This window comes from Micropterus salmoides, unplaced genomic scaffold (assembly GCF_014851395.1).
Source record: "Micropterus salmoides isolate LMB-PRFRI ecotype aquatic unplaced genomic scaffold, ASM1485139v1 Ms_hic_scaffold_3, whole genome shotgun sequence".
NCBI classification, from domain to species: Eukaryota; Metazoa; Chordata; class Actinopteri; order Centrarchiformes; family Centrarchidae; genus Micropterus; species Micropterus salmoides.
In genome coordinates, this window is record NW_024042261.1 from 27,228,284 (window position 1) to 27,254,244 (window position 25,961).

The following is a 25,961-nucleotide window of genomic DNA, read 5'->3' on the forward strand; positions in this document are numbered from 1 at the left end:
ATTAAAATTCAAAACTTACAGAAGTACTTACTTAAGTGGTTTTGAACTCATTAAAGCAATTGAAAATGAATGCGTAAACACACTTATAACATTTTTAAACGCCAGAGATTGACCAGTCAAGACAACACAAATGCAGAATTTAAAGATCTTTCACATGGCTCGTGGCACTTCTTCCATGAGTGGTCAAGAACATCTCATTGCATTAGTGCATGTTGGTGCATATTTTCCTGTTATTCTTCATGCTGGAACAGTTCCTCAATTCATTCCACACTCTGTAGTTTAATGTCATATTATGTCGTTTCACCATGTGTGAGGTTTTCATCCTGCGTGCAGTCAGTTAATCCTGCATTGTGGAACTGTATGGCAGCATGTCAGTGCAAATTTACCGAGACAAATTCCTTGTGAAACCATTGTGCTTGGTGAAAGGAAGTGATTCCTAAAGATGCTACAGAGAAACTGCAGTATTAGAAGCAGAGTGAAAAGTGTTGAATAAATGCTGTTGTTTCTGCTTTCTTATAATGTATTTGATGATCCTTCAACATATGATGTATGTCTTCTAAAGAGGAAATTACACTCACACACACATTACATTTATACAGTAGAGTAGAAAGGTAACTTTTCTATGTAAGAGTTGAAAGACATCAAATCATCACTTGTGATGATTTTGATATCATATTTATATTTGTCATGTTGTTGAGCAGATCAACTCTTTCCTACCCAAAAGGGAGACCTAGTATTAAGTGACAGCATTAAATCAAGTAACAAGGAACAAGAAAACCAACCCAGCTGATTTTGGATAAAATCTGTGTGGGAGAATCAGTTACACCGGGGGCGTAAGTTCAAATGTATTACAGGTGAAATGTTTACAGCCTGTCTGCCAGCATTCTGCATTGGATGCAGCTGTTGGTGTGTGATATATTCGAACCAGTCTGGCAGGTTTGGCCACTGGTTGTGTCTGCTTTCCCAAATTACCTGGTTGTGAATGCATAAATGTAATTCATTGGCAACATAAAAGGCAGAGAAATTATTCATGAAGATGTAGGCCAGTCTGCTACAACTCAGGCATCTGTCAGCTGTCAGTATTGTTTATTTCTCACCTGAGCCTGAAACTATTTGTTGGTTTGTCAGTTAATGGCGGCTCATTGCCGGTGGAATTGGCGGTACTTAAATGCCGCCTGCTGCAGGCTGATGCTTTGAGCAACAACCCAGAATAAACACAAATGGCAGATTGTTATCCCTCTTTAATATGGCAGTGAATATTTTGGGAATACATCTTCTGCTACTTTCTCATAATGACGCACAACACCCAAATGTTCCATGAAATGAACTCTTAAACAAAAGATAAGTCATGTTATGGCAATTCTGCTACTAGAATTAAACTTCTCGCCATGCAGGGATTTCAAAGGCAAAGTTGTTGGAATAATTTGTCTGTCATTTGGAGATGATTTTTTTTTTTTTTTACAATACATTGGTGAAAGCAGGTTGACATTCTGTTCGCTGGATAATCTTTAAAGCTGAAGGGGTAGATACCAGCTGAAGTGAGATACGATCTCTTGATATATTGGAGTGAAAAGGGCATGTCAAGAATATCAAACAGACGACAAAGTAATCAAATATAAAAGATGAACTTTTTTTTTCCTCCCACAACAACTGAATTAGATGGTGCCATTTATGGTCTGTTTGTATGTAGCTGTGCAGGGTGTAGGAGAAGAAGAAATCATCTTCCTTTAAGTCACAGAGGCCTGTATGTTCTGTTTCTGAGCTTTGCATTCATTACAATAATCCTGCTCTCATTTTGCTGTTTGAAAATATGTCGCCAGCCAAGGTTGTGAGAGTTTGGAACACAAATACCTATATTAATTGATTGTTGTCACTGTTAGAAACACTGCCAAGCACTGTGGCCTCGAAAACAGCACAGTAACACCAGACAAAACCCCCAAAAAACGAAACAACAGAAAGCACTTGTGCAGATGACTACATATCGGATCCTGACAAACTGTTCTAACATTTGTAAGCAGTTCCACAAATAGAAAAAAAACTTTTACAAAATGGCACCCCACAATCCCCCTGTAGACGCCCCCGAGTAACTGTGCTAGAAACCCCAAGAGGTTTCCCCTTGTCACTGAGCACCTGGGAAGCCTGGTTATGTTGGCATTTACAGATAACTTTACTGTTAGCAAAGCTGAAATGATGACATGAGATCTTTTCAGCTAAGTATGCAAAATTGTACACATATATTAGTTGCTTATTTACACATCCAACAGATACGGAGAGAATACTGTCATTCATTTGGAGTTCTGTTGTCCAATATTCACTCTCCTTTTAGCTCTGTTTTGGTCCCCACCAACTCCTATTAGAAATATCTGGTCCTTTAGCAGCTATATGCTCCACTATGTTCACCAGATAGCTTTGTCTGCCTGCTGTTTGGTGCTGGGCATGAAGCAGTTATTCAATGGAACTTTTTTGTTGTTGCTGAAAACAAGTTGATGAGAGTGTTAAGACTGAACCAAAACAGCAAAGTCGCTGGCTGTAAAAAAAACAAAACAATGACAGGAAAGACACTTAAAAGCTCCGTACACCTGAGGGGAAGCGTTGAGAGATAATTATCAGCCGGTCCATCACTACGAGCAATATATTTCAGATTACATAGTCATTTGAGCCATTTTTAATAAAAGAAGCCTATCCCTTTTATTCTGTTTTATTAGTTCAAATCTCTACCTAAAAGCTGGAGGTGGATGCTTTTATCTTCTCATTGCCATCGTTGATCGAGCCGTCTCTTGATTTATTCCAGTTTGGCATGAAATAAATATGGGGCCGTGTCCAAAATAGCCTGCATTCATCTCCACTGAAGCTAGTTTGCAGTGAAGAAAATAAACATCTGTAGCTCCATAACCTTCTCTGTATTAATGCTCTGCTCCAACAGAGAGTAGGACTTGTCTTTTATTCTGAGGGGGTGTCAGATTTCTGAATGCACTAGTGCTCATGAGCCTTGTGCAAGTCCCAGTTGGTGACAGTCAAACACAAATACAAACATTCATGCTACTCTTGAATTTTTCTTTTTTTTCTTTTCTGAATTCATCGATTACATCAAGTTCCTCAGTGGAAAAACATATATACTGCACATTGTTCTTATCCTTAATCAAGTTGCAGTTACCAGATTTCTGTGATTCCAAATAACTCTGCTATCAACTGTGGTTGATTTCTCCTGTGACTTTTCTGATTGCTGGATGTTTGCTAGATGTCTTAAGTGAATCCCTTGTAAAACAATTACAGAAGAAGCATCTTTCACATCCTGCAGTGATCAAATCAGTTAGTTTGAAATACCTGGAACTGAAACCAAACAATCAACCAGTTACTTTACAGACAGAGCTAAATTACAGTATTTTGCATCACCTGATGATTTTAAACTGTAAGAATGGCAGCAAACAATCAGACAGTGACCCTAACTCTAACACTGTCGGCAAGTGCTTATGACGTATAGGCTTTGCCATACTGAGTTGCTGCTGTCACAATCGCTGCTCCCTTTTCAGCTCTGTCAAACCAGTCATTGCTGGTTAGCAAAAAACACATCACTACCAGTTCGCCAGCGTGGGAATGTCACCACAGACACCAGATATAAAAACTCTGGTATTCTGGAAAATGCAGAGATGTACCTGGCGGAGATAGATTGAACCACGTTTACACCAAAAGTCCCCTGATCTCTTTTCAAGGAACTAAAAGGTTCCTTCAGCCCATTGTTGTGTGCATACCCACCGTGGTCTAAAGACCTGTGAAGATTAGGCAAATTAACCAGCTGACGTAGGCCTATGCGCCGTACAAAGCAATGCACATGCATCATTATTCCATGAGCAAAATTTATAAATACACATCAGATTTGATTGGAATATAATGAAAAACTATAGGCTATGCTTGACCATTAAAACAGCTTTGTTGTGTGGGAGTATAATGAGTGTGGGAGTCAAACTTAAAATAGCAACTTCGGACAGCGTAATTCTATCAGCTGTTAGCTGTAAACACTGCTGCATGCTGGCTGCTTTTTCCGAGCGATACATCTGGGCTAATGTCGACGTACGATCTCAGGCAGGCATCAGCGAGACTCAGTGCTTGAAGTGGAGAGGTACGCTCCGGAACGCAGTACCGGCACCTCAACATTTTACTCTTTGGCGTACCGGGACATTTCCTCTCCATATCAGGTCATCTGGGCGCTACGTGACCCTCACCTGTTCCTGTTCTTGCCTGCCAGCTAATCTCTGTCGGCGGAGAGAAACTAGGGAGAAGAGCTCGGGTTCCTCTCAAGCAGCTGTGTGCTGAAAGTAGCTTGTCATTGTTACTTCGTGAACCAACCAATCACAGCCTGGATGGGGCGGGACATTTAAAAGTATTGACAGATAGGTGTCATTTACACTGGGGACACTGGGGACATCAGAATCAGAATGTCACTTTTTGAAAGCTTTTGTTAAAAATGTTCTGAAAAACAGTAACAAGAAATGTTAAATAACAAATGAAAACCATGCAATGCAACTGAAATATAGAAGAAACAAATGTGCATGGTCCAAAAGCTGATTAAAGCTGATTACTGCATTTTATTCCATTATATTTTTATACTTGTCACCTGCCACCTTAATTTTGTTTCCCTTCATATAAATAAATACATTTCCACCATAAATTAGTCCAGAAAATGTATCCACAATGCAGGAAATGTAAGTGTTTAATGCTCAAAGTCGTTAATGTAATAATATTAATGGTTTCCCCTTGAGGTTGAGGATACTACCATCCGAGCAGGGACTTTTTAGGGGGTAAATTAAAGACCCTAGAACTGAATTTAGACCCTGGTCCCTTCGGTGGAAATGTAGTGAGTTCCTCCAAATGGTCCTAGTTCCGGGGTATAGTTCTTTTGGTAAAAACGCGGCTTTGGTTTCCACTCAAAGTACATGGGACTTTTAGAACCAGGATCTACTTTTCAAGGAACTAAAAGGTTCCTTCAGCCCATTATTGTGTCTAAAGTCTAAAGATCTGTGAAGATCAGGCAAATTAACCAGCTGAGGTATAGGCCTACGCCATACAAAGCGATGGATAGGCATCATTATTTAGTAACCACAATCCATGAGCAAAATGTATATATCAACATCAGATTTGATTGGAATATAATGAAAAACTATAGGCTATGCTTGACCACTAAAAATAGCATTTTTTTTGTGTGGGAGTATAATGAAGAGACAAACGATTAAAGTTGGTTACAAATTTAATAACATACTGGATAAAGCCATCGGCTGTGTTCGAAACGGGCTAAACTGCTGTCTCAGAAGGTGACAGCGAGGCATCGAGTGCTGTTCGAAACGGCTCAAACGATCTCTTCCTGTCTCCTGAGATGCCTTCAAGCTGCCCCAGTAACGGACAGTTTTGAAGGCAGCATCAATGGTGACTACGCCTACACATGCGCACTGACGACCCAGGGTTAGGGTTACAATTTTGGATTTATTTACACACATTTGTTGAAAGTTTTATTCTTTTTACATGTTTATTTACCACATTAAATGTTGAAATGTGTATTGTAATAGACTGTATATTAACTTATTGGGAGAAAACTGTTAGTTCTATGTAAAATCAGACATTGAGCACCCCCATATCGCCAAAATGGCATGATCCTTGTTTTGCTGCGAAGCTTCGACTGTGAGATTGACAGGCCCCGCCCATCGAAGCATCAAATCTTAGACTATTCGGGGTTAGCCCTAAAAGAAACACAAACAGTTCAGAAGGTCATTAAAACATTTCAAGAGTAGCAGATGAGCGGGGAAACACCCATGTCTGTGTTTTTGACCCTGGTACCTGTGGTGGTAACGCAGTTGGTTCCTGCAGTGGAAATGCGATTATATTATTTTTCAATTTAAAAAACAGCCTTTTACTGTAATCACCTCAGATTTTGGGAAGATACCTTTATATTTTTTGGGTCTGTCTATCTTGGTGTCCTTTCTTTGGCCTTTGTCTGGAGAGCACTCTATAACTCCTGCCACATATATAATGTTTGCCTACTTACTGACTTCCTTATACCTTGTTTGCAAGGTGCTGAAAGAAGCACCTTACAGGTGTCATCTCACAAAGCTGCTGTGAAGGCGGTCATTGTCTAAGGCAACAATGCGGATCCTGCCCTGCTCTCAACAGTCCGACTCACAGATCTGATTAATACTGTTTAAACACAGGCGGTTGCACTGCAGAGGAGGGACGACTAAAGCCCCCTGACTCTGGAATGTGGAGGGATTGGAGCGTCTTTGCCCTGAAGGTTTAATACCAGTCTGGGGCAGGACCAGTGGTCAGTTTGTTAGCCCAGCCCAGGGTGACATTATCTCTTTAACGCCCTCTGGCTCTGAATAACAAGCCATACAGTTAAACTCACTGGTGGTGACCTACTAGAACATAGTGCAGTTAGCCACACCTACATTTACACCACACCTCCAAACACACAGAATTTACCATAACAATCAGCTCTGTTTCTAACCAGTTTTCCGTGTATATGACAATGCAGCTTCATCTGCAGAGAAAGACAGCCGGGTGGTGCAGAGCTGGCTGCTGTTGTAGCCTCACAGTAGAGGAGGCCACAGTGCTTGGCATTGTTTCATTCTAGGACTGTTTGAAAGAATGCAAATGACTCTGAAACCTGCCTGAGGCTGTATCATGAATTACATAAACAGTACATATCTAAAAGATCCTGTATGTGTTGCCTCTGTTCAGTTTACGTGTTTGCTCTGTTGTTCAAGTTTATATTTAAATAACCGTGAAATGCCTTAGGTAACACTGACTTGTGTTTGCTTTGGGGTGCATGAGAATTTTTATGGATGTTATTAGATGATGATAAAAAGTATTAAGATCACATATTCTAATGACAAGGAACACAGGTTTTTAAAGTGGGAGACGGGGCCAAAAAGTTTCAGGGGAGGCTCAGTGGATGAAATCGAAAGAAATATACATTAATCATTGAAGGAGATCACATAGCATAATGTGTTGGATTTGGTTAAAGAGATAGTTCAGAGATACAGCAGTTTGGGGGATTTTTACTGTTTTTCCGACTTTCCCAGAATCAGAAACTAATAAATGCCTCAGGACAGACCCGTTTTATGTATTTGGTGTAGTGTGAAGTTACGTCAAACAGCAATATTAGGCTATCTTGCCTCAGAGAGTCTACGTGATCCTATAACATAACCATGATCCCATAGGCATCCAGGAATTGAGCGAAACTAAGCAACTCAGGTGGGAGGGTTGTGCCTTTTCCCAGGCTTTGTTTGGGGGGAAGCCCTTTGAAAATCCCTGGTTTATGGCATTAAATGGTAAAGGATTTAATAGACATGAGGGCTTAAAACAGTTCTGTATTCATGCCAGTATGATTGAAATACCACAGGTTTGATTCTGTATTTTCAACTCCTCAATTTGATCCTGAAGTCAACATTGAATTAATTCTGTTAAGCACTGACTGTGGATTTTTTTTATTTTATTATATACCTTTGGGCAAAAACAGCTCCTGTGTGTAGACTTGTGGGACATTTACAGGGTAGTTCATTACTTGACTAAGCTGACGTGTCCCTTCGCTGCTTTCTTTCCTCTCTCGTGCTTACTTTCTCCATGCCTCATTCTAAACAATTACTCTTTGCGGCTAATTTTCCTCTTTGTTGTGTGCATTTCATATGGAGATTAGCTAGCTGTGCCATTCAGCCCAAACCTGCTCTGGTGAGACAGCTCCGCATTTCCTGACTTCTTATTACTGAGGCTGACTCGAAATAACCTTTTAAAAAGTAAAGCAAGTGGATTATTCTAGACACAGATGGTGCTTGGGGGTTATGATGCATGCCTGTAATTTCTAAACAGTTAATTTAGCCAGTGGTTAAAATTCTAAATGACAAAATATTATATTTGATGAACAACCATTGATTGGATTCCCTTCCACTCAGACTTACATAAGTAAAACCACATTTTAAAAGTGGGAACTTCAATGAATGTGCTGTCACCAACTACAACTGACCTCTTAACACCTTTTAATTGAAATGCCCAGCGCTCCAGCTGGTAAACCAAAACAATATCCCGAAAGACACTAAAATGCTCTGCAGAGCTGAGGGAAACTACAGAATAGGGTGATACTTTGTGGCTTCAGCACCAGTGACACCTTTCACATTCCACATTTGATCCATTATAAATATATTTATTAGTGCAGCCTATGAAATCTATTTAAGAATACATGTGCTGTCATATGCACAGTGTCTGGATATTTAACACTCATTAAATAAAAATTTCAGTCACACTAATTCATTCTACACTTGCCATTTAAGAACAAGCCTGTTACTGAAATGGAAAACATTTAAGGAAATGTGTCTCAGTGAACCATTATTAGCTTGTCAGGCTGCTGTCAGGCTGTATCAGGAGGTACAGCTTATCATGCACTGCAGAGAAAGTTTCTGCAGTGTCTGAGTCAACCATGCAAAAACCAGAGTCATCCATTCAGCTCTAAAAAAAGATTCAACAATCCTATTTTTAAAGTTGTTTTGAGATGCCCATGAAAAGCTGTGCATGCCTTTGCACTGCCCATTACAACTGCTTAATGTAAACCTTCCTCTGCTTTGTCCCTGACTTACACCATCAGGAATTTCTGTAATAACCACATTTCAAAATTTAATTTATTAGTCAGTAATTTAGCCACATTAACCCTAGAATGTATGAGAGGTCAACAGCAGTCCAAACGATCACTCAAATTTGTATTTTGATCCACTCAGAGACTGCTTGCTGCTGCAATTAAGTGCAAGCAAATGCATTTGCAAAGTAAAACAAGATTAGCTATCTCTAGCGAGGCTGGGCTCTCATGGTTAATGGTCTGCTTACACCTCCTGTGAACCTGCCACGCTTCCAAGCATGCACACAGCAAAATATTTAACATCAGGGCTAATGTTACTGGTGCTGATTGACTTTCTCCCGCACACACCATATTATCACAGAGGCCTTCAAAAGATTTTAATGGGAGTTTTGCATCTTTCATCCCATTAGCTTTAAATCATGTTTGCTTTACATTCCAGAGCAAACCATAAGTTTGCAGATTGATTTCCTATCTTCCAGCCAGTCATTATTTTCTGTTCATTTCTGTGCACAGTTAAAATCTTACAGAGATTTGAAACTTGTTCTAGACAGGTAATCTATCATTGTGAACCACTTGCTTCCTCTGATTTTGTCAATGATGTTTGCATTATGTGGTTCTAAACACTTTTAGTATTGAAAAATTGCCATTGGTGTGTTTACTCCAACACTCACACTGACATCTGACATTTGACATGTTAACAATTTGTGAATTAATTGGTTAGTAGATCGAAAATCAGTTGACCACCATTTTGATAATCAATTAATCTCGTTCATTTTTCAAGCAGAAAAGCCAGACATTTGCTGTCCAGCGTTTTCAGTGTGAGGATTTAAAGCTTTTTAGCCGTGCTTGGTGGGTTTAGAGATAGCATTGTCAGTCAGTCGGTGGGTCCATCACTTTGGTCTAGACTAAAATATTTCAACAACTATTGGATAACTTGCCATGAAATGTCCTTGTGTTGGCACTATGTAACATCTATGGCGAGAGGAATGAAGAAGATGTCGGAGGAAGCGAGGAAGAGAAAAAGAGAGTGACCAAGCAAGAGATGGGACAAGAGTAAATATTTACTTGGTGTGAGCTAAAAGAGCTGAAAGGATGCAGGACAGATTCTAAACTGGCCTTCTTGCTGTTGGACAAGTAAATTACTTTTTAGCTGGCTTGTTATGTCTTGTGTTGTTGAGCTTGCTTGATGTTTGCCAGTGTTAGCAAAGTTGTCGACTTGAGCAAAATCAGGATTCACAGACAGAGGTTTAGCCACCAGCTATAAATCATAAACTTACTACATAACGCACTCAGACATCGGTAATGCAGCCAGACAAGTTTCATGCAACATTATACTGCTGCTGGTGGAAAGCGGCGCTGGTGTCATGCAGGCCGAGCGGGCCCAGCAGCCTCTGTAGACATAATGTTAGCTACTGGCAGAGGTGAAGAAACCAAAGAGGACGTTTATGGAGGTAGCTAAGAAGAGAAAAAAGAGAAAGACCAAGCAAGAGGCTCTGGAAGTTGGCGAGAGCTTCGTGTAATAAAAGGCTGCAAGACAGACGGTGAGCTGGCATTCTTTCTGTGTACACAGTTGAACTAGTAAGTAATACTGCTATGTCTTGTGTTGTCGCACTTGCTTGATGTTTGGGTTGACTTTCTAGTTTTTGTAATGTAATGTCTAGTAATATAATCAAAACATATCCATGTCATTGTAAGCATGTTAGCATGCTAGCAGTAGCAGCCTGTTTAGCTCAAGCTGATTTACAGCCTGTCTTATGTGAGTGTACACTGATTTTTTGGGGTTTGGACTGTTGGTTGGACAAACAAGCATTTTAAGATCATCACTTTTGACTTCAGTAGATTAATTCCTATGTAAAATAGCCCTAATCATTGGTTGCAGACCTATGCTGAATATCATATATGCTGAACAAATTCACATCATATTCTAGTCATATTCAGAATTGATTTGAACAGCACATAGCTTATCATTGCAGTTTTTCCCTGCAGATGATTATCAGACATAAACTCTCAGACTGAGACTATCAGTTCCCATTTTAGGATAAATGGAAAACAAAAATTTCCTGAAAATTAGTAAAAACAAATTCAGACATCCAAAACACGCTTTGGAAAATGGTCAGTAGTAATCCAAACTACACACCACAATAAGTGACCTTTAAAATTCAATAATACAAGTATTTTCCTTTAAATGCGTGTCACACTGAAGTGGTCCCCACTATTGCATTTTGTTTTCTTTGTATTGCAGTGCATAGGGGATACAGGTGAGAGGTAATGCAATTACTCTCCGATGTCAACCCTGTTTTCACGTCGGGTGTGTGTATGTATTGATAATGAGTAGGGCTGCCTTGATCCATCTCTAATTAGACAACCTCTTAAAATCTCCTTCTCTGTGTATCCCGGTGTCCCTTTTCTACAGAAACAAGTCACATTTCATTCATCTTCCAGCAGCCTTAGCAACTGCCATGAGGACAACAAACCATAAATCTTCTCTGATACGTGGACAGCATAATGGCCTGTTCACATTCCTAAAAAACACCTGTGGATGCCTCTTGTGTGTGGTCTTTTGCAAAATACCAACGGGAATCCTCAATCTGTATTATATGTCCTTTCACTCATAGAGTGAAAATAGTACTTGATATATACTGTGTAAATGTATGTTATGTACTACAGTTCCTGCAGCAGGTTTAAACATCAAACATAGCTTAGAGCAATTTCCTTTTTTCTTAAATCTGCTTTCTACTCGCTCAACATCGTATCACTCATTAGAAATGCATAATTGTTTTCAGAGTTTTGGCTATCAGTGACGTTGGTTATGAGCGAAACATTTCACACCAGCTTTATTGCTGATCGGAGGGTGTGTAACATCACTATAGAAGATTAGACAAGTTGAAAACCCATCCCCAGTCTTATATTATGCTTAAAGGGGCTCCAATTTTACACATCAAGATCAGTTTACTTATCATGGGCAGAATACAACCCTTGAATTATTAGAGAGAGCTTTGAACAGCTTTCTAAAGAGTCTAATGAAAGATGCTACATTGCATTAACTGTTTTTGGAACCTGACCTGTACTAGGAACTAAAAGTCAGTTTATCTCGGCTATAAATTCTTACCATTTTTGACCATCTATGCCCCAACTTTATGGAAGTGCCAGACTAAATCTCTCCAAGAAATTACTTTTATATTCAACTCATTTGCAAGAGCATATATGTTTTGAGAGGCTTTTATCACACAGAAGTGGGTGTGGTTTCGTGTAAAGTTGGTTGGAAAAATGATGCATGAAATCTGACTTATTATCTTAAACGTATTTTTTGAATGTAATACACGGTTGAAACAGACGCTCCCGGTGGGCTTACCTTCATTTTTAGTAATTTTGCTTTTTGCAAAAGTCTGGGTTGTAGTGACAAATGTTGTCAGAATGTCATGATTAGTGTTTCTTGTCCCACCTGACCTTATTGTAGTGTTAACGCTGTCTGCCAATAACACGTTACTGAGTGAAATGTTATTGTGACCTTGTAAGAATCATGGACAAGACAAACAAAACACAAGTTCCTTGATGTGATATTATCTCCAGTAAACAATCCCCAGGGTAGTATTTCTACTTGGAGGGGCGGTTTAACTACTGAAGCCCTCACATGGCCTTCTGGCACTTTTTTTTCCTCCAAACAAACTTGCAGACACCGGCCACATTCCTCTTACAGAGGTCAGAGGTCGGCTCCCCAGCCTTCCCTGAATCCTGACAGCCAGTACCCTCTCCAATTCAGTGAGGAGACCTCTATTTCCAGAGACTTTAGAGCAACAATGATGTGATTGTGAGCAAGTCCATCAAATTTCCTGAGTAATGAATCACCATCCACTGCTTCCACATTCATCTCTCACTCACTCACTCACTTGTGATGAGTCAACTGCAAACAACACATCTTATAAAAAATGAACACTATCAGCCCGAGGTTAACCTTCAAGCATACTGAAACTATTGTATTTAATATTTAATCTTATTTCTTTTACTTTATTGAGGTGATCTGATGTTTTTTGTCTTGCTCTTTGAGGAAATATTAATGAACAAATAAAAAAAACAACAACAATTAAAGGGCTGATTTGTTTCCACCCGAACCCTGACGTTGCTCAGCAAAACATGCACCGAAACCAATTTTTCATCTAATAAGGAAATGTCTGCGATGACACATTCATCCTGTTCTTGCTCATTTACATCTTATGACTTTATAAAAAAAGTGGAACTTCTTTAAGCATTTGCTCCTGCAAATCAGCCGAGAATTAAAGGGCTGAGAGCTGGCTTTGCATTTTGATTCTCTGACAGAGAGCCCAATTAAAATCACTGGTGTTGTCCAAGGCTGCAGGGCACAGACAGACTGACACCCTCACTAGAAACAGCCCACTCAGGTGGATATAAAGCAACAGCCTTTATAGCAAAATTACTCCTCTCATGTATAATCAGTCTGTGATGTTTAATGCTTTCTAGGAGGTCATTTGTGATCCAGAGCTATAATTTATGTTTGCTGTTTTCCTCTAACCTCTGCCTCCCTCTCCTATTTTAGCCTCAGTTAATGTTTTTCCATTTTCAGAATTATTTTCAACATTCCCCACAGTAGTTGCCCTGACTTGTTGCACGCACACTCACATTATGTCGACTGCGAACAATAACAACAGCAGGAGAACTAGTTTTTCCAGTTGAGAAAAAAACACAAGTCAGCCATCCTTTTACAAAACACATTACGGCTTGTGGCTGCGGTGTATCCAGTTACAAAGAATACAGCCTGCAAATTACAGTGTCAATATTTTGTATATCCTGGTGTATGTTTTACAGGACAAATATGTATGTAGAACAGGACATGACGGCAAGTTAGGGAATAAGTAGGTAACAATTCTGTTTTTAAGAGGGACTTACTAAATAAATAGTACACATAAAATAGTATAAAAATTCTACCTATTTTATAATTACAGAGCACATTGTTACTGGGTTAGAAGATGAAAACATGTCTAGGCTACAGAGTGTATCTGATTGTTTGGCTGTTTGTCGCTGCATTCCTAGTTTATGATGGTTCAACTTTTTGCCCATGCAGTTCACTGTGTGACCATGGCAACCACAGAAACTACAGTGAATGGAAATAATACAGGTTTTTTAGGTGTCTGAGTTCCCTAAATGATTTACCTCTTCACCAGCAGTGACAGACATACCAAGAAGAACTGAAACAACATCAGCTGTGATTATCCGGGCCAGGACAATAACAACAGTTATGCTAGTTTGCAGAACTTGCTGAGTTATATTAATTGCGTCATATTATCCATTTCCTATATTTTAAAATACAACCCGCTCTCTTTAGCTGCGTGACAGTTAGTGCTGGCTGCAGCATTGGAGGCAACCACTTGCTGTCTGAAAGCACCAGTTGTTAAGCAGAGGTGGAGGAAGTATTCAGATCCTTTACTAAAGTAAAATTAATAATACCACACTGTAAAAAAAATTCCATTACTATTAAAAGTCCATTGAAAATGTTAATTAATTAAAAGTATGTACGTATTATCAGGAAAATCTACTTAGAGTATTAAAAGTAAAACTACTCAATGAAGAAAATATTATCTTAAATGATCATAAATCATAAGATTATTATTACTCATGCATTAATGTTAAAACAGCTCATTTTTAACCATTTTTATAGAACTGCAACTGATGATCATTTTCATTATGGATTAATCTGCCTATTATTTTCTCCATTAATCAATGGACTGTTCAGAAATTCAGAAAGTAGTGATAAATGTTGTCACAATCACCCAGATCCCAGCGCAACACCTTAACAATGTTTGCTTCGTCCAACTAACAGTCTAAACCTTTAAATTATTAAAAAGGAAAATCAGCAAATCCTCACTTTTGAGAAGTTGAAATGTTTTTGCATGAAAAATCAATCAACGATTATCAAAATATTTTCCAGGTAATTTTCTGTCAAGTGATTAATCGGCTAAATTGTTTCAGCTGTTCTTAATTTTTATATGGTTTGTGTGCAAAAATCACAAGTTCCCTCTGAATTGTAGTGGAGTAGAAGTAAAAAGTGGCATGAGAAGAAAATACTCTTACTTCACTCGTACTAGTGAAGTACAAGCACCTAAAATTTGTATGTAAGTACAGTACTTGAGTAAATGTACAGTTACATTCATCCACTGTGTTTTAAGTCATTTACCAAGACTGAATCTACAGCTGTGGTTCTCAACCTTTTTTCGGCCTGCCCCCCTGTCCATTATCCAGGGCCCTTACCTCCCCCCATCAAAAAAGATGTTGGCTATTTGCCCTGAATATTGTTGATTATTATTGTTGTTGTTGTTGTTACCATTGTTATTAAAAACACACAACACACAAGTGAATAACAAACAACGCTTTTATGACTTTCCCAGGGAACAAAAAAGCCATGTCAATAGTAATTATATTTAATTAATAAGTGAATGTTGCTCTCGGAAACTTTTTGTAAACACAGACACCGTTTTCTTGGATGGTGCACTTAATAAGTAGGGGTCAGGGGGTCCTCCCCCAGAAGATTTTGAGCATTAAAGACTGGAAACAAATTTCAGCATCAGTTTATGGTGGAAATGTTTTATTATATGAAAGGAAACACAAAATTCAGGACGTTGACACTGAAAATATATCAGAATATAAAGCAGTAAGACTCTCAGGTATTCTTTATTGCTTTATAATATGTATCTCCTGTAGATCAACTTACTAAATATCATCCCTGCTGATTCAACACCATAGACTGTATATGATTTAGTCTTCCCTCCTCTTTGTGTCTTTTGTTTGGGGAAGTAACCTCTTTAAATGTGATTGGGCACCTTTTTACCTTAATGATAAATTAAATCATTTTAATTCAACTCCTGGACTTTAATAGGCTAGATTGTCTGTTTTAACAAGTTTTTCATGTATTTCAACAAGATAACTGCAGGATGAAATGGTAAATGGTTGACAGGTAGCCTAAGCAACACAGGCAGAGATCTCACCACAACTCCACACATGTTAACTTCAGCAGCTTGGATAAAATGCAGCGCACAGTCCCAAACAGAGAAAGAAGGCAACTCAGTTTTTAATGTTATATTTTTTAAAATTGAAACTCTACATGTGACGTTACCGCTTGGAAACAAACTCAATGCGATTCCGACAGCGGAATATCCCCCTGAATGTGAATGTGTAAACACGGAGATAGATAGGCATACACAGTGTAGAATATTCCTCAGAGAAATTAACTCTTTTAGGAGAAAGACATTTTTCCATGGTTATATCAAGAAAGAGAGTGTCCATTTTCCAGAATTTACACAGTAAACGCCATGTGGCTGAAATTTAGAGTAGTTACGATTCACACAGTCTCATCCAGTCGCAGTGGAGTAAACTGGCAGGTTTTAATGTTGCGGACAACAGTTTTTTGCAAGTACTTGAAAGTTTAAACTCATATTGTTGTGAATCTTTGGTGTAAACTCGCCATAAAACTTTCACCTCAACAAACGCCCCCCAAAAGCAGCTCAGCGCCCCCCTTTCCAAAATATTGCTTCCAGCATGAATATGTTCGCCAAACGTCACGGCAGTGCAACCAGTAGTTGTTAAGATATTTCAGTCTGGAGTAAACGGTGGACCAACCGACATTGCATGTTACCTTGCAGATATTGTAGTAAAACTAGATATGGTACAATTTATTTCAGAATGATTAACAGCACTTTATTAAATTATTATTATTATTATTGTTATTAATAGCGTGCATTATTGTTGTTACTGGGGTACACAAAACAGTAGGCTAAGCCTGGGAAGAAGCATGTGCCTTTACTGCCACAGCTGTGCCATAGATGTAGCTATAGATAGAAATTTTGATATGGCAGAGTAAGTACAGGAGTTAATAATAATCATAACATTAATGATAGCTGAATTCCATTTAGCTGCTTCTGTATCAGGGTCTTTGTATTGTTTATGTTGGCTCACTGTCACACTGTCATGGCTTTCTGGGACACTATAATTAGTACTTTTCCTATATGAGAAGTCAAAATGTCTACTCTGAAAACAACATATAGCCTAAGCCTGTTGGACCCCTGTGTACACTATAATTATTTAATATGTGCTGGGTAATTAAAAAAAGTACTTATGCTGTAATTTATTTCTTGGCCACTCCTACATGCAGACTATTGCCTGTACTTCTTACCTTGTATCTAGTGTTTGGCACTTAGTACATATTTCATTGGCACACCATATTTGCAAAATATTTACAGTGTAAATTGTAGGCTGTACACATATCTATGTACTTTTGTTTATTGTATTAGGGAAGAAGCCTGGAAAACTAACTCTAAAACATTTGACAGTTACCTTGCTGTCCCATTAAACTGTATCACAACTGAATTATGTGGATGTAAGATCCGCTGAATAGGCCTTTCCTCTGTTATCTGAGGCAATCAGAGAATAAACAACGAAATAGAGCCAGGAATGCAAGGTGCATCCTCAAATGTAACTTTAATGTTTGGGATTTTTACTGCCCACTGCCACTAGCAGAATACAATATTGTGGTGCAGGATGTTTTGCACATAAATATGGCTTGATTAAAGGTGAATATTTATGGAATGGATTTGAGGGGAGAAAATCCACATGGACAACAGCTACAACAGTGGACCATGATTTAGAGACAGTGCAAAGCCATCCCCAATTCAAATGCAAATCTGCTGAATGGAGGCTTTTAAACTGTTATTTTGAATAGAGAGTGAATGGAGTTCAACTCCAGTCATGCATTTATATGGAGATAATCCAAATCTGAAAATCAATAGAATTTTACAAATTTAATGATTTATCCTCCGTTTCAATGTAAATACCTGTACTATTACCCCATTACACCCTTTATTACTGCATATTTAACCCAACCAAATTGAATACGTTTATTAAAAATCCACACCTTTGTTGTTTGAGATACAAGACGATGGAAAAACAGTAGAAAAACAATTGAGACAGGAGCCACTCCCACACTTTAAACAGCTCTCAGCAAAATGCTGGAGATAAGGTTTGCTAAAAATGAGAGAAAACATGTCTGAAAGGGTATAAATCTTTAATCAAACGGTGGTGATGTGCCTTGCCTCCAGCACTCACAGTGCCAAGCTGGAGAGCAGATGCTGAAATCTCAGATCTTGCTTCCCCCAAAACAGGATAAATCCCCTTCTCCAGTACAAATGTGTCATGGGAGCGGCTCTCTGTGCACTGAAGCTGCTGTGTTTTGGGTTCCCTCCTCAGAAACTCCCACGGGGACCCTGCACTATTTCAGCATTTTTAAAAGGGCGAGGAACAGGAGGTAGTGAAGCAGATACTAAATCATTATGCCTCCAGTTAAAGATCTAAAACAGGCCTCCTATAAACATGCAAAAGTGAGATTGTTTATTAAGTTTACAGGAGATTGTGGATGAGCTGAATAAGAAAATGACACCAGAAGTCTATGTAGGATTCATTAAATGTGGATTTTTTTTTCACTGAGTCAAGTTTTGTTTTGCAAATAGTCCTATTTTATACAGATCTGCTATTTTAAAATGCAATTTTCACATATTTTATCGTAATAAATCTATGTTGCTCATTGATTACTTCCTGGAGTGGTAACCACAAGAGTCTTTCTTCTTCAGTATTTTACATTACAGGCGTCTTGAAAGTATATAGATTTTATGATAAGTGCTGCTTGCAAGCCTTGCATTACAGCTGTAGTAAAAAGAGGAAGTGATTATTTATGAATGAAACAGATTAATGGCAGCAAGAGATGGAAATTTCAGGGAGGTAACCATGTGGTGCATTAGACGTGGTTTCATATGCTATTGCTACAATCAGTGCATCAGGAAGTGCTATTTGTATTACTTTATTTATGTAACGTGTTATAATACACTCCCAATGCGTTCATCATGAAAAAGTATTTTAGCCAAGCAGAGGCACTTAGTCACATTATGGAGGTTTTGTGTAGCTCTGAAGCACACAAAGATTATAAACTATACACACTGAAAGGCAAACTCTTTTCAGGTTGATGTAACTGTCGGTGCCATTCTCAAAATTTTAACCTACTAATAGAAAGCTTTTCTGCCAGATGTTCTGCCACACACTCATGTGTACCCTGCATGTCATAATTTCCCTCCATGAAGTGAACAATGACTTCAAAGAGGTCACATTTTACTCACTCCGAGTGTTTGCTTTCGCAAAATATGCATATGCACCCACAGGAGCAGACGCGTACGTATAAGAGAGATGAAAAGAAAAAATTAATAGCAAACAAAGGCATACATGCATATGAATGTGTGCACAATTGCAATGCACATATACAGTATGATAAGAGAGGTAGAAGTCATACATACATGGTCCAATCCAATCAGCAACTGCTTGCAGTTGATTTTACTGTAATAGGAGAAGAAAAACACTGGTGACCTGTCCAGGGTGTACCCTGCCTTGCGCCCGATGTCAGCTGGGAGTGGCTCCAGCCCCCCCGCGACCATGTACGCAGGATAAGCGGTTGATGATGGATGGATGGATGGATGGATGGAGAAGAAAAACAACAGAGGTTGCATCAGTATTAGTATGCATAGTTAATTCAAAAGTCTTATGTCAAACTATACAGAAAGAGACAGTCAGACAGAGACAAAGGGAGACTGATGCTGTAGATGGAGTGAGAAAAGGAAGGAGAGAAGTCATTGAATGTTTGCAACTTAAATGGAGAAATTCCTCTCACTCTATCAGAGAGAAAAATGAATGTTTTAAAAAAATGCTGATGAAGACAGAAGAGACACATTCATCATTCTGCTTAACCAGAGGTGGAATCAAATATTTGAATGTGTGAGAGAGTTGTCGAGTGTGCTTGTCCAGCAATTCATACTTTGTCAATCTATGGACTGTAATGGAAATATTATCTATTATGTCTGCTGATTTTAACATCATTGTCATCATTGATATACACAATACATAATAAACTTTATTGTTTCTGTCCTTCCTAATATAGTATGAGTCTTTATCCAGACAAAATTATCAAATAAATTTCAATCGATCAATCAATTAAAAAATCTAAATTGAAAGCTTAGAGGAAATGCCAACCGGATACAAACAGCTTTACATTACACTTAATTTAAAGCAGGTTAATAATAATGTGATATCTCATTGGTTCCACTAGAACATTTGTGTTTCGCTTTGAGCACATGGAGGGCAAAATGCAGAGTGGCGCCCCAGAGTCAGTGTCTTACTCAGAGACACTCCAGCAGGGTGGATCACAAGAAATATGGGGATGGCTTTTGGCCTCCAGGATGCCTAGTGTAAAGTTTGTTTCAGGTCAATACTCAAATGCTAACATTAGGTGGTTGTGAGGTTGATTTTGCAGCACAGGCCTAAAAGTGAGATAAATCTGTGTCTTTAAACCTGCAATAACTGATTTTGTTTGTAGGTAGTGCAGTAAGTTGTAAAGACAACATTGAAATATAATCACATCATTAAGTTGACATGGAAAATGTGTTAGGAAACAGTAGCTTCTTTATTTATACACCGAGCGACTCTTCATCTACAAAATCATTTGATCCATTGTGAATATAAAAATATTGATTAGGCAGCTTTAAGACCTGTCCCAACCAAAGCCAACTGGTACTGCCAAATTTAAGACCAGAATACAACCTGAGATCCAAAGTTGTTATTTTTACTTTACTTCAACCATAATTGACTGTTAGCACACTCAGCTAATGCAACACATTGGCTACGCTCTGCCTCTTTTTCTGTTCCCACTAGGCATTGTGTATCCACTTCCACCACACAATACACATAGACAGAGAACTGGAAAGACATGGGCCCAATCCTAATGTCCACCCTCACAGACTCACAGACAGGCGCGTTCCTGGGAAGTCCGTGAGGGCTTAGGGCTGTCCCACTGTCAAATCGTCAAGTGCCCGAGGGCTTTTCGTAAGTCTGCAGAAATGCAGAATTGAGGGAATTGCCCACAGTTCATACTGAGGGAATTGCCCACAATTCATAGTGGTATGACGTGAAACCATAGCCTGTAGATAAAAAACATAGATAAAAACACAGGGGTTACCAGGGTTACCAGGGGAAGAAGAAGAAAGCGGTAAACAAACAAGCATGGACACCAACGCTGATGTTAACATTGTTAGAATTTTTCTCAATTTAAGATGGTAGGCTACATAGAACACATGAAGTCAGAGGATTGCAATCACCTTATTTAGTTTTTGCTTAATGATGCTGTTTTGACCAACAATAGGTTATTGATTATATGATTATCCTCCACTCTGTAGGGCAAGAGCCTGCAGGACTTAAAAAATCAGGCAAAAGCATAAAATAAAACGTGTGCAACATGTTTCAGTGTCGTCAAGGTAATGTGATAATGTGGCAAAGTTCTGTCCCGTTCTTGTTTACAGCATTTTGAGCCCTTGCAGCCTCTTGCGCTCAGTCACTTTCCAAGTGATGTCAGTAAAGTCTGTGAGGGTTCAGGGCTTAGGGGGGACATTGGGATTGCGCCATCAATTTCTTAATGAATTAAATTTGAAAATGACCAAACTGAACCGACCTGAGCCTGAAGCTTGGCCTGAAACTTAAAAGGGGCTCAATACTTTGTCAGGACCCATCAGGATCTGTTTGGGTTGCAGAGCTCTGGACCTGTTCTCCTTTGTTATTCTACCACCCAGACTGTGCTATATAGTTGAAGAAAGAAAGTGCAAAACAATTTCATAAAACTCTATTGTCCACTGTAGTAGAAATTTGTCTTTGACTGCACCTCAGCAGTTTAAAACATGACAACAATAAGACATGGGACATTAGAGACAATAACAACATGAAAGACAATAATGCCATCACCTAAGTCATGACTTAGGTGAAAACAGAATAATTTAATTCTGCCTTCAGCCTCCTATTAGCGTTTCTCATCTCTCTGAGCTCTTGAGAATTCAGCTCTGCAGGATTGAACTGAGAAGTGGGAGTGTGACTTCAATAAGAGGATTTATTTATCAAAACCTAGTGCCGTTCTGTTTGTCAATGCTTTACATCCCAGGAGCTCTCTAGCTCATCCAGATTAATCACTGACCTATGCAAACACAGAGTGGAGTCTACTTCATATTGGAATTTATGAAATTACTGTATATCCTGTATATACTGTCAGCTCGGAGAATGTGAGAATGTGTGTGCACATCTGACTAAGCTAATAACACCCATTCATAGATCTGAAAATCACAGGGCATCCAGCGTTTGCCGTCTGAGTCTTGGAGTCAGAGATCCAATGCATAATGAAAAGGGCTTGTTCATTTTGGCAAGCCCACCAACCCCACCCCCTGTCTGGGGTTGTCTCTCTTCGGATGTCTGGCTCCTTCTATGAATTATGAACCGTGATCCCTAAAGGCTCTCAGGTGGCCACAGATGGATTGGGGGCTAAGCTGCCCATCTCATCCAGTGGTGTCTAAGGGCATTTGTATTGTATGAGTGGCTGCAGTTGTTTGTGTAAAGTGCTGTATCCCCTTACCCTCTGTGCACCACGTTGGTGTCGGATTAAAAGAAAGGTTAAATGGGCCAAAGATTCCTACATGTGAACAGGTGTGACTGCTGTTTGTCCCTAACTGGTAACAGTATAACGATCTGGGGATTTCTTTTAAATATGTCATGGCCTTTTGATTGTGGCACAGCAAATACGGAAAGAGAAAGAAGTGGTGGAGTGATTTGCAACGACATCCAGCGGCATTTGGCCACCAGGATGCCTATAAAAGGTTTATTCCAGGTCAATACTCAAATCTCCCGCCAGTGTTAAGCTCTCCATCCAGCCTTTAGGGAGACAGATACTGAACTTCACGTATGGTCCTTGAAAAGTTTATTGCTAATCAGCTTAGTAGGAATAGAAATCATCTTTTTGAGATGTTTCAGTCTGGCTTTTAAACCCACCGTTACGAAAGTGCCAAATGGCTTTTTTTCCCGCAGCCAATGGAAGAAAAACATATGTTTTGATCCTTTCCAGATTTTCTGTTGCTTTTGACACTCTTTGACACTTTTACAGGCTCAAACACTGCACTGCCATGAAACCGCTTTAAAGAAATGTGATTTTCTCTATTGGAACTGGAAATAGTAGCTTCCCCTTTAGGTCCAGTTCTGTGTTCCTGTAATATGTTACCCTTGGGCAAGTTGAATCTAAGACATTACGTCATCTTCGACTCTTACGCAGATGAAACAGCTGTATCTTCTGATCCAAGTAACAGAGACGCAGTTGAAACTCTCCTTCACTGTCTACCTTCAAAATTGAATGTCACAACTTAATACAGACAAACGTGAGCTCCTCACTGTAAGACCCAACATTTTGATTGTCACAAATGCCAGATGGTTTGAACCACTGTTACATAATATTGTCTCCCACTTTTAGTCACACATAGTAGGGATGGCTATATTGGTTGGTTGGTCCACTATTTTGGTCCAGACTGAAATATCTCAACAATATAAGATTGCCATGAAATTTGGTTTAGACATTCTTGGTCCACAGAGAAAAAACACTGACATTCCTCTTGTGCCACCATGATGTTGACATTAGTGCTTCAGAATGAAATATCTCAACAACTATTGGGAGGATGCCCATGACATTTGGAACTGATACCTATTCCTCAGTTGTACTTTAACATTATACCCACTAAACATCCGTATGTTAGTATTGTCATTGTTAGCATGCTGATGTTAGCATTTAGATCAAAGCACCGCATGCTAGCCTTGCAGAGCCTCTAGCATGGCTGTAGACAGTTAGTCTTGTTAAAATCTCTGACAGCTTTCTTTGTATGTGCAAACATCTATAGAGTCACGCTTCTTCCCAATTTAGAAACATTTCTATCTGAAAAGACTTTGGAAAGTCCTGCTTCCATCACAGCAGCTTTCTGTTCTCTTTCTGTTGAACAAAAGGTTTGTGTAAGGATTTTAACTGATACATATCATGCCCAACTTTCCATTTTAGGATAGATATTGATTACTTTTAAAGCACATCTGAGTTTATCCCCAAGCTATGACACTGACCTTTAAACTACCCATTAAATACTGTGTATAAATCTTTGATAAAGACCAAAGTCGGTTGTGCTTTTACATTTCTTTACTCTGACAAGTAGGTTATATTTTTAATGCTTTGTGTTTCTGTGAATTTATTCTATTACTTAGATAATTTTGTGATTTCTGCATTTTCTATTTCTTTGCTACCTTTATGATCCCTTCCTCTGTCTTATCACACGTTGTCTTTCAAGTGTTTTTATATAAATATATAAAAAAACAAACTCTCAAAATGTCAGATTTTATTCACAGTCCAGCTTCTACTTAAAGCAAAAGTATTTCCTTTTTTATAGACAGTGTGTTCAAATGTATGACATGGACGATAAATCAAAAACGATGACGTTCTTCTTATCTTGCTTTTGACATATTCTCCAGCGTCCAGAGAAACAAAGCAGCTCAAGAGGGCTCTCAGACATCACAGTGACACTGTCATGCAATGATAAATAAAACGATGATACCATACATGACTCAGTGTACAGATCCGGAGGTAATAAACCAGTCAGAACCCACTGCTACACCACAACAATGCCACAGCTTTTACAGGGCTCCTTTAGCAAAAGGCCTCCTCAGCTGTACATTATTGATGGGGCTTAAATTGAATGTGCCTTTGTTCCTCCATCGATGGACACAAGGCGTGAGTCTCCCCTACATGGAGAGTAGTGGTGAGTGGTGGGGGATGGAGCAGGGGTGTGTGACTCACCCCCGTCCCATCATACAGCAGGGCGATTCATCCATCACATCACGAGGTGCCGCATCAATCATTAACACGTAGCTCCCTGTTGAAAGGATGATAGACAGCTTGACAAATAAGTTAAGATGAAGTGGGACAAGGTGATGCTAGCCTTTTTCACTTTTCAGGCGATTTATTCAAGACACAACAATGGAATATCCAAATGCAGGCAATGAAATGATCCTGAATAGAAATTGACATAATTCTAAGAGGAAAAAAATAATGGATAATGGATTCTCTCTCAGAGAGCTTTAAACTCGACTAAACTGAACTTGCAGAGTGAATTTGCAGACGCTTTCAGGGAGTCTGAATTACTCTGGCACAGACGACACTTAATACTTCTCTCATGGGTGGCCAACTCTCCTTAGAGAAATTCCAGTGTTTTTTTTTTTTTTCGTCCTCACCCAGGTGTAAGGGATGCACACTCTGATAATCTAAAAGCGCTGAAAAAAAAAAAAAAAAAACATTTAAGAGGATTTTAACTGCATGTACAGAGAGCAACTGGAGCCGTTCATCCAGAATAGGATTATTCTCCCTTTTGGAGGGATTTGACATTTTAGCTGTCTTTATTCTGACAGAAGTTTGCAAGTATACCAAAACCTCAAATCTGTTTGTCCTCAGTCAGCATGCCTAAGACTTGCACCCACTTGTAATTTTACCTGTTGAGTTGTGTAATCAGGTGCTGAACACCTAGACAACAGTATTTAAAGTTGAGTGGATCAAATGACTGTGTCATGTGAAAGGATGACTTTGTGTGTCATGTGAAACCGACTCTGCAGTTTCCCTCGCTTCTACGCAGTATTTTAGTGTCTTTTTATTTTTTGTTTAAAATGTATCCAAAGACTTTTAATTTAACTAACTTATGTAAAATTGTTTTATTATTTCATAGCCCACATTTAGCTGAACTCACTGGTATCTCACAATAAACGAGTCAAGTTTTTCTTTCTAGAATTATAAGTCTGACTGAAACTCCACAGCCTCCATTTACTTTTGAAAATGAATGATAATCAGAGGTTCAAGATCTCATATTCACACATCACACATAATGCTTCAGGCTACATGCCAATCAAACTGTCTTCATCATAGGCTCAGACGTTCTTCCCTTCCTTTGATTTCTCTTTTAGTCTTACATTTTGCTGTTATCAATGAGTGGAATTATTCTTCCCTTGTAAGACAATTATGGTCAAGTGGGCACCAGCATAGATTGTTTGAAGTTTGTTCAATTTATCCCACAAAACCCCCTGAAGGCTCAACAGTGTGTTTGGTGTTCTACATTCACCCTTGCCCACTCCGCTCTCAACACTAATTGGACCAACACTAACTTACACATTCCACACCGACTGCACTGATGCTGTACCTACACTTGGGCATATGCTGCATTCATATTGTATCACATAAACACCAGCTGCTGGCTGGGGATACCTTGGCAAGTCTTTGTTGGATATTTTGGATTTTATTGTCCTGCAGGCTCCAGTAGGTATACTTTAGTGAAATGTAGAGAGATACGAGACGATTAGCTTAGCAGGGCTTACTGTGGAAGAGGTGTTTAAGAGATGGTCATATGAGACTGAAACAATATAGCAC

General features: G+C 39.0%; 1 long non-coding RNA gene across 1 annotated transcript; it reads left to right on the top strand.

Annotated features, from left to right (window-relative positions):
• Nucleotides 1-9,716: 9,716 nt before the first annotated feature.
• On the top strand, nt 9,717-11,395 carry LOC119883164. The gene is made up of 2 exons (XR_005440597.1): nt 9,717-10,152; nt 11,025-11,395. It is a non-coding gene; the product is annotated as an uncharacterized LOC119883164 (long non-coding RNA).
• The last annotated feature ends 14,566 nt before the right edge of the window (nt 11,396-25,961 follow it).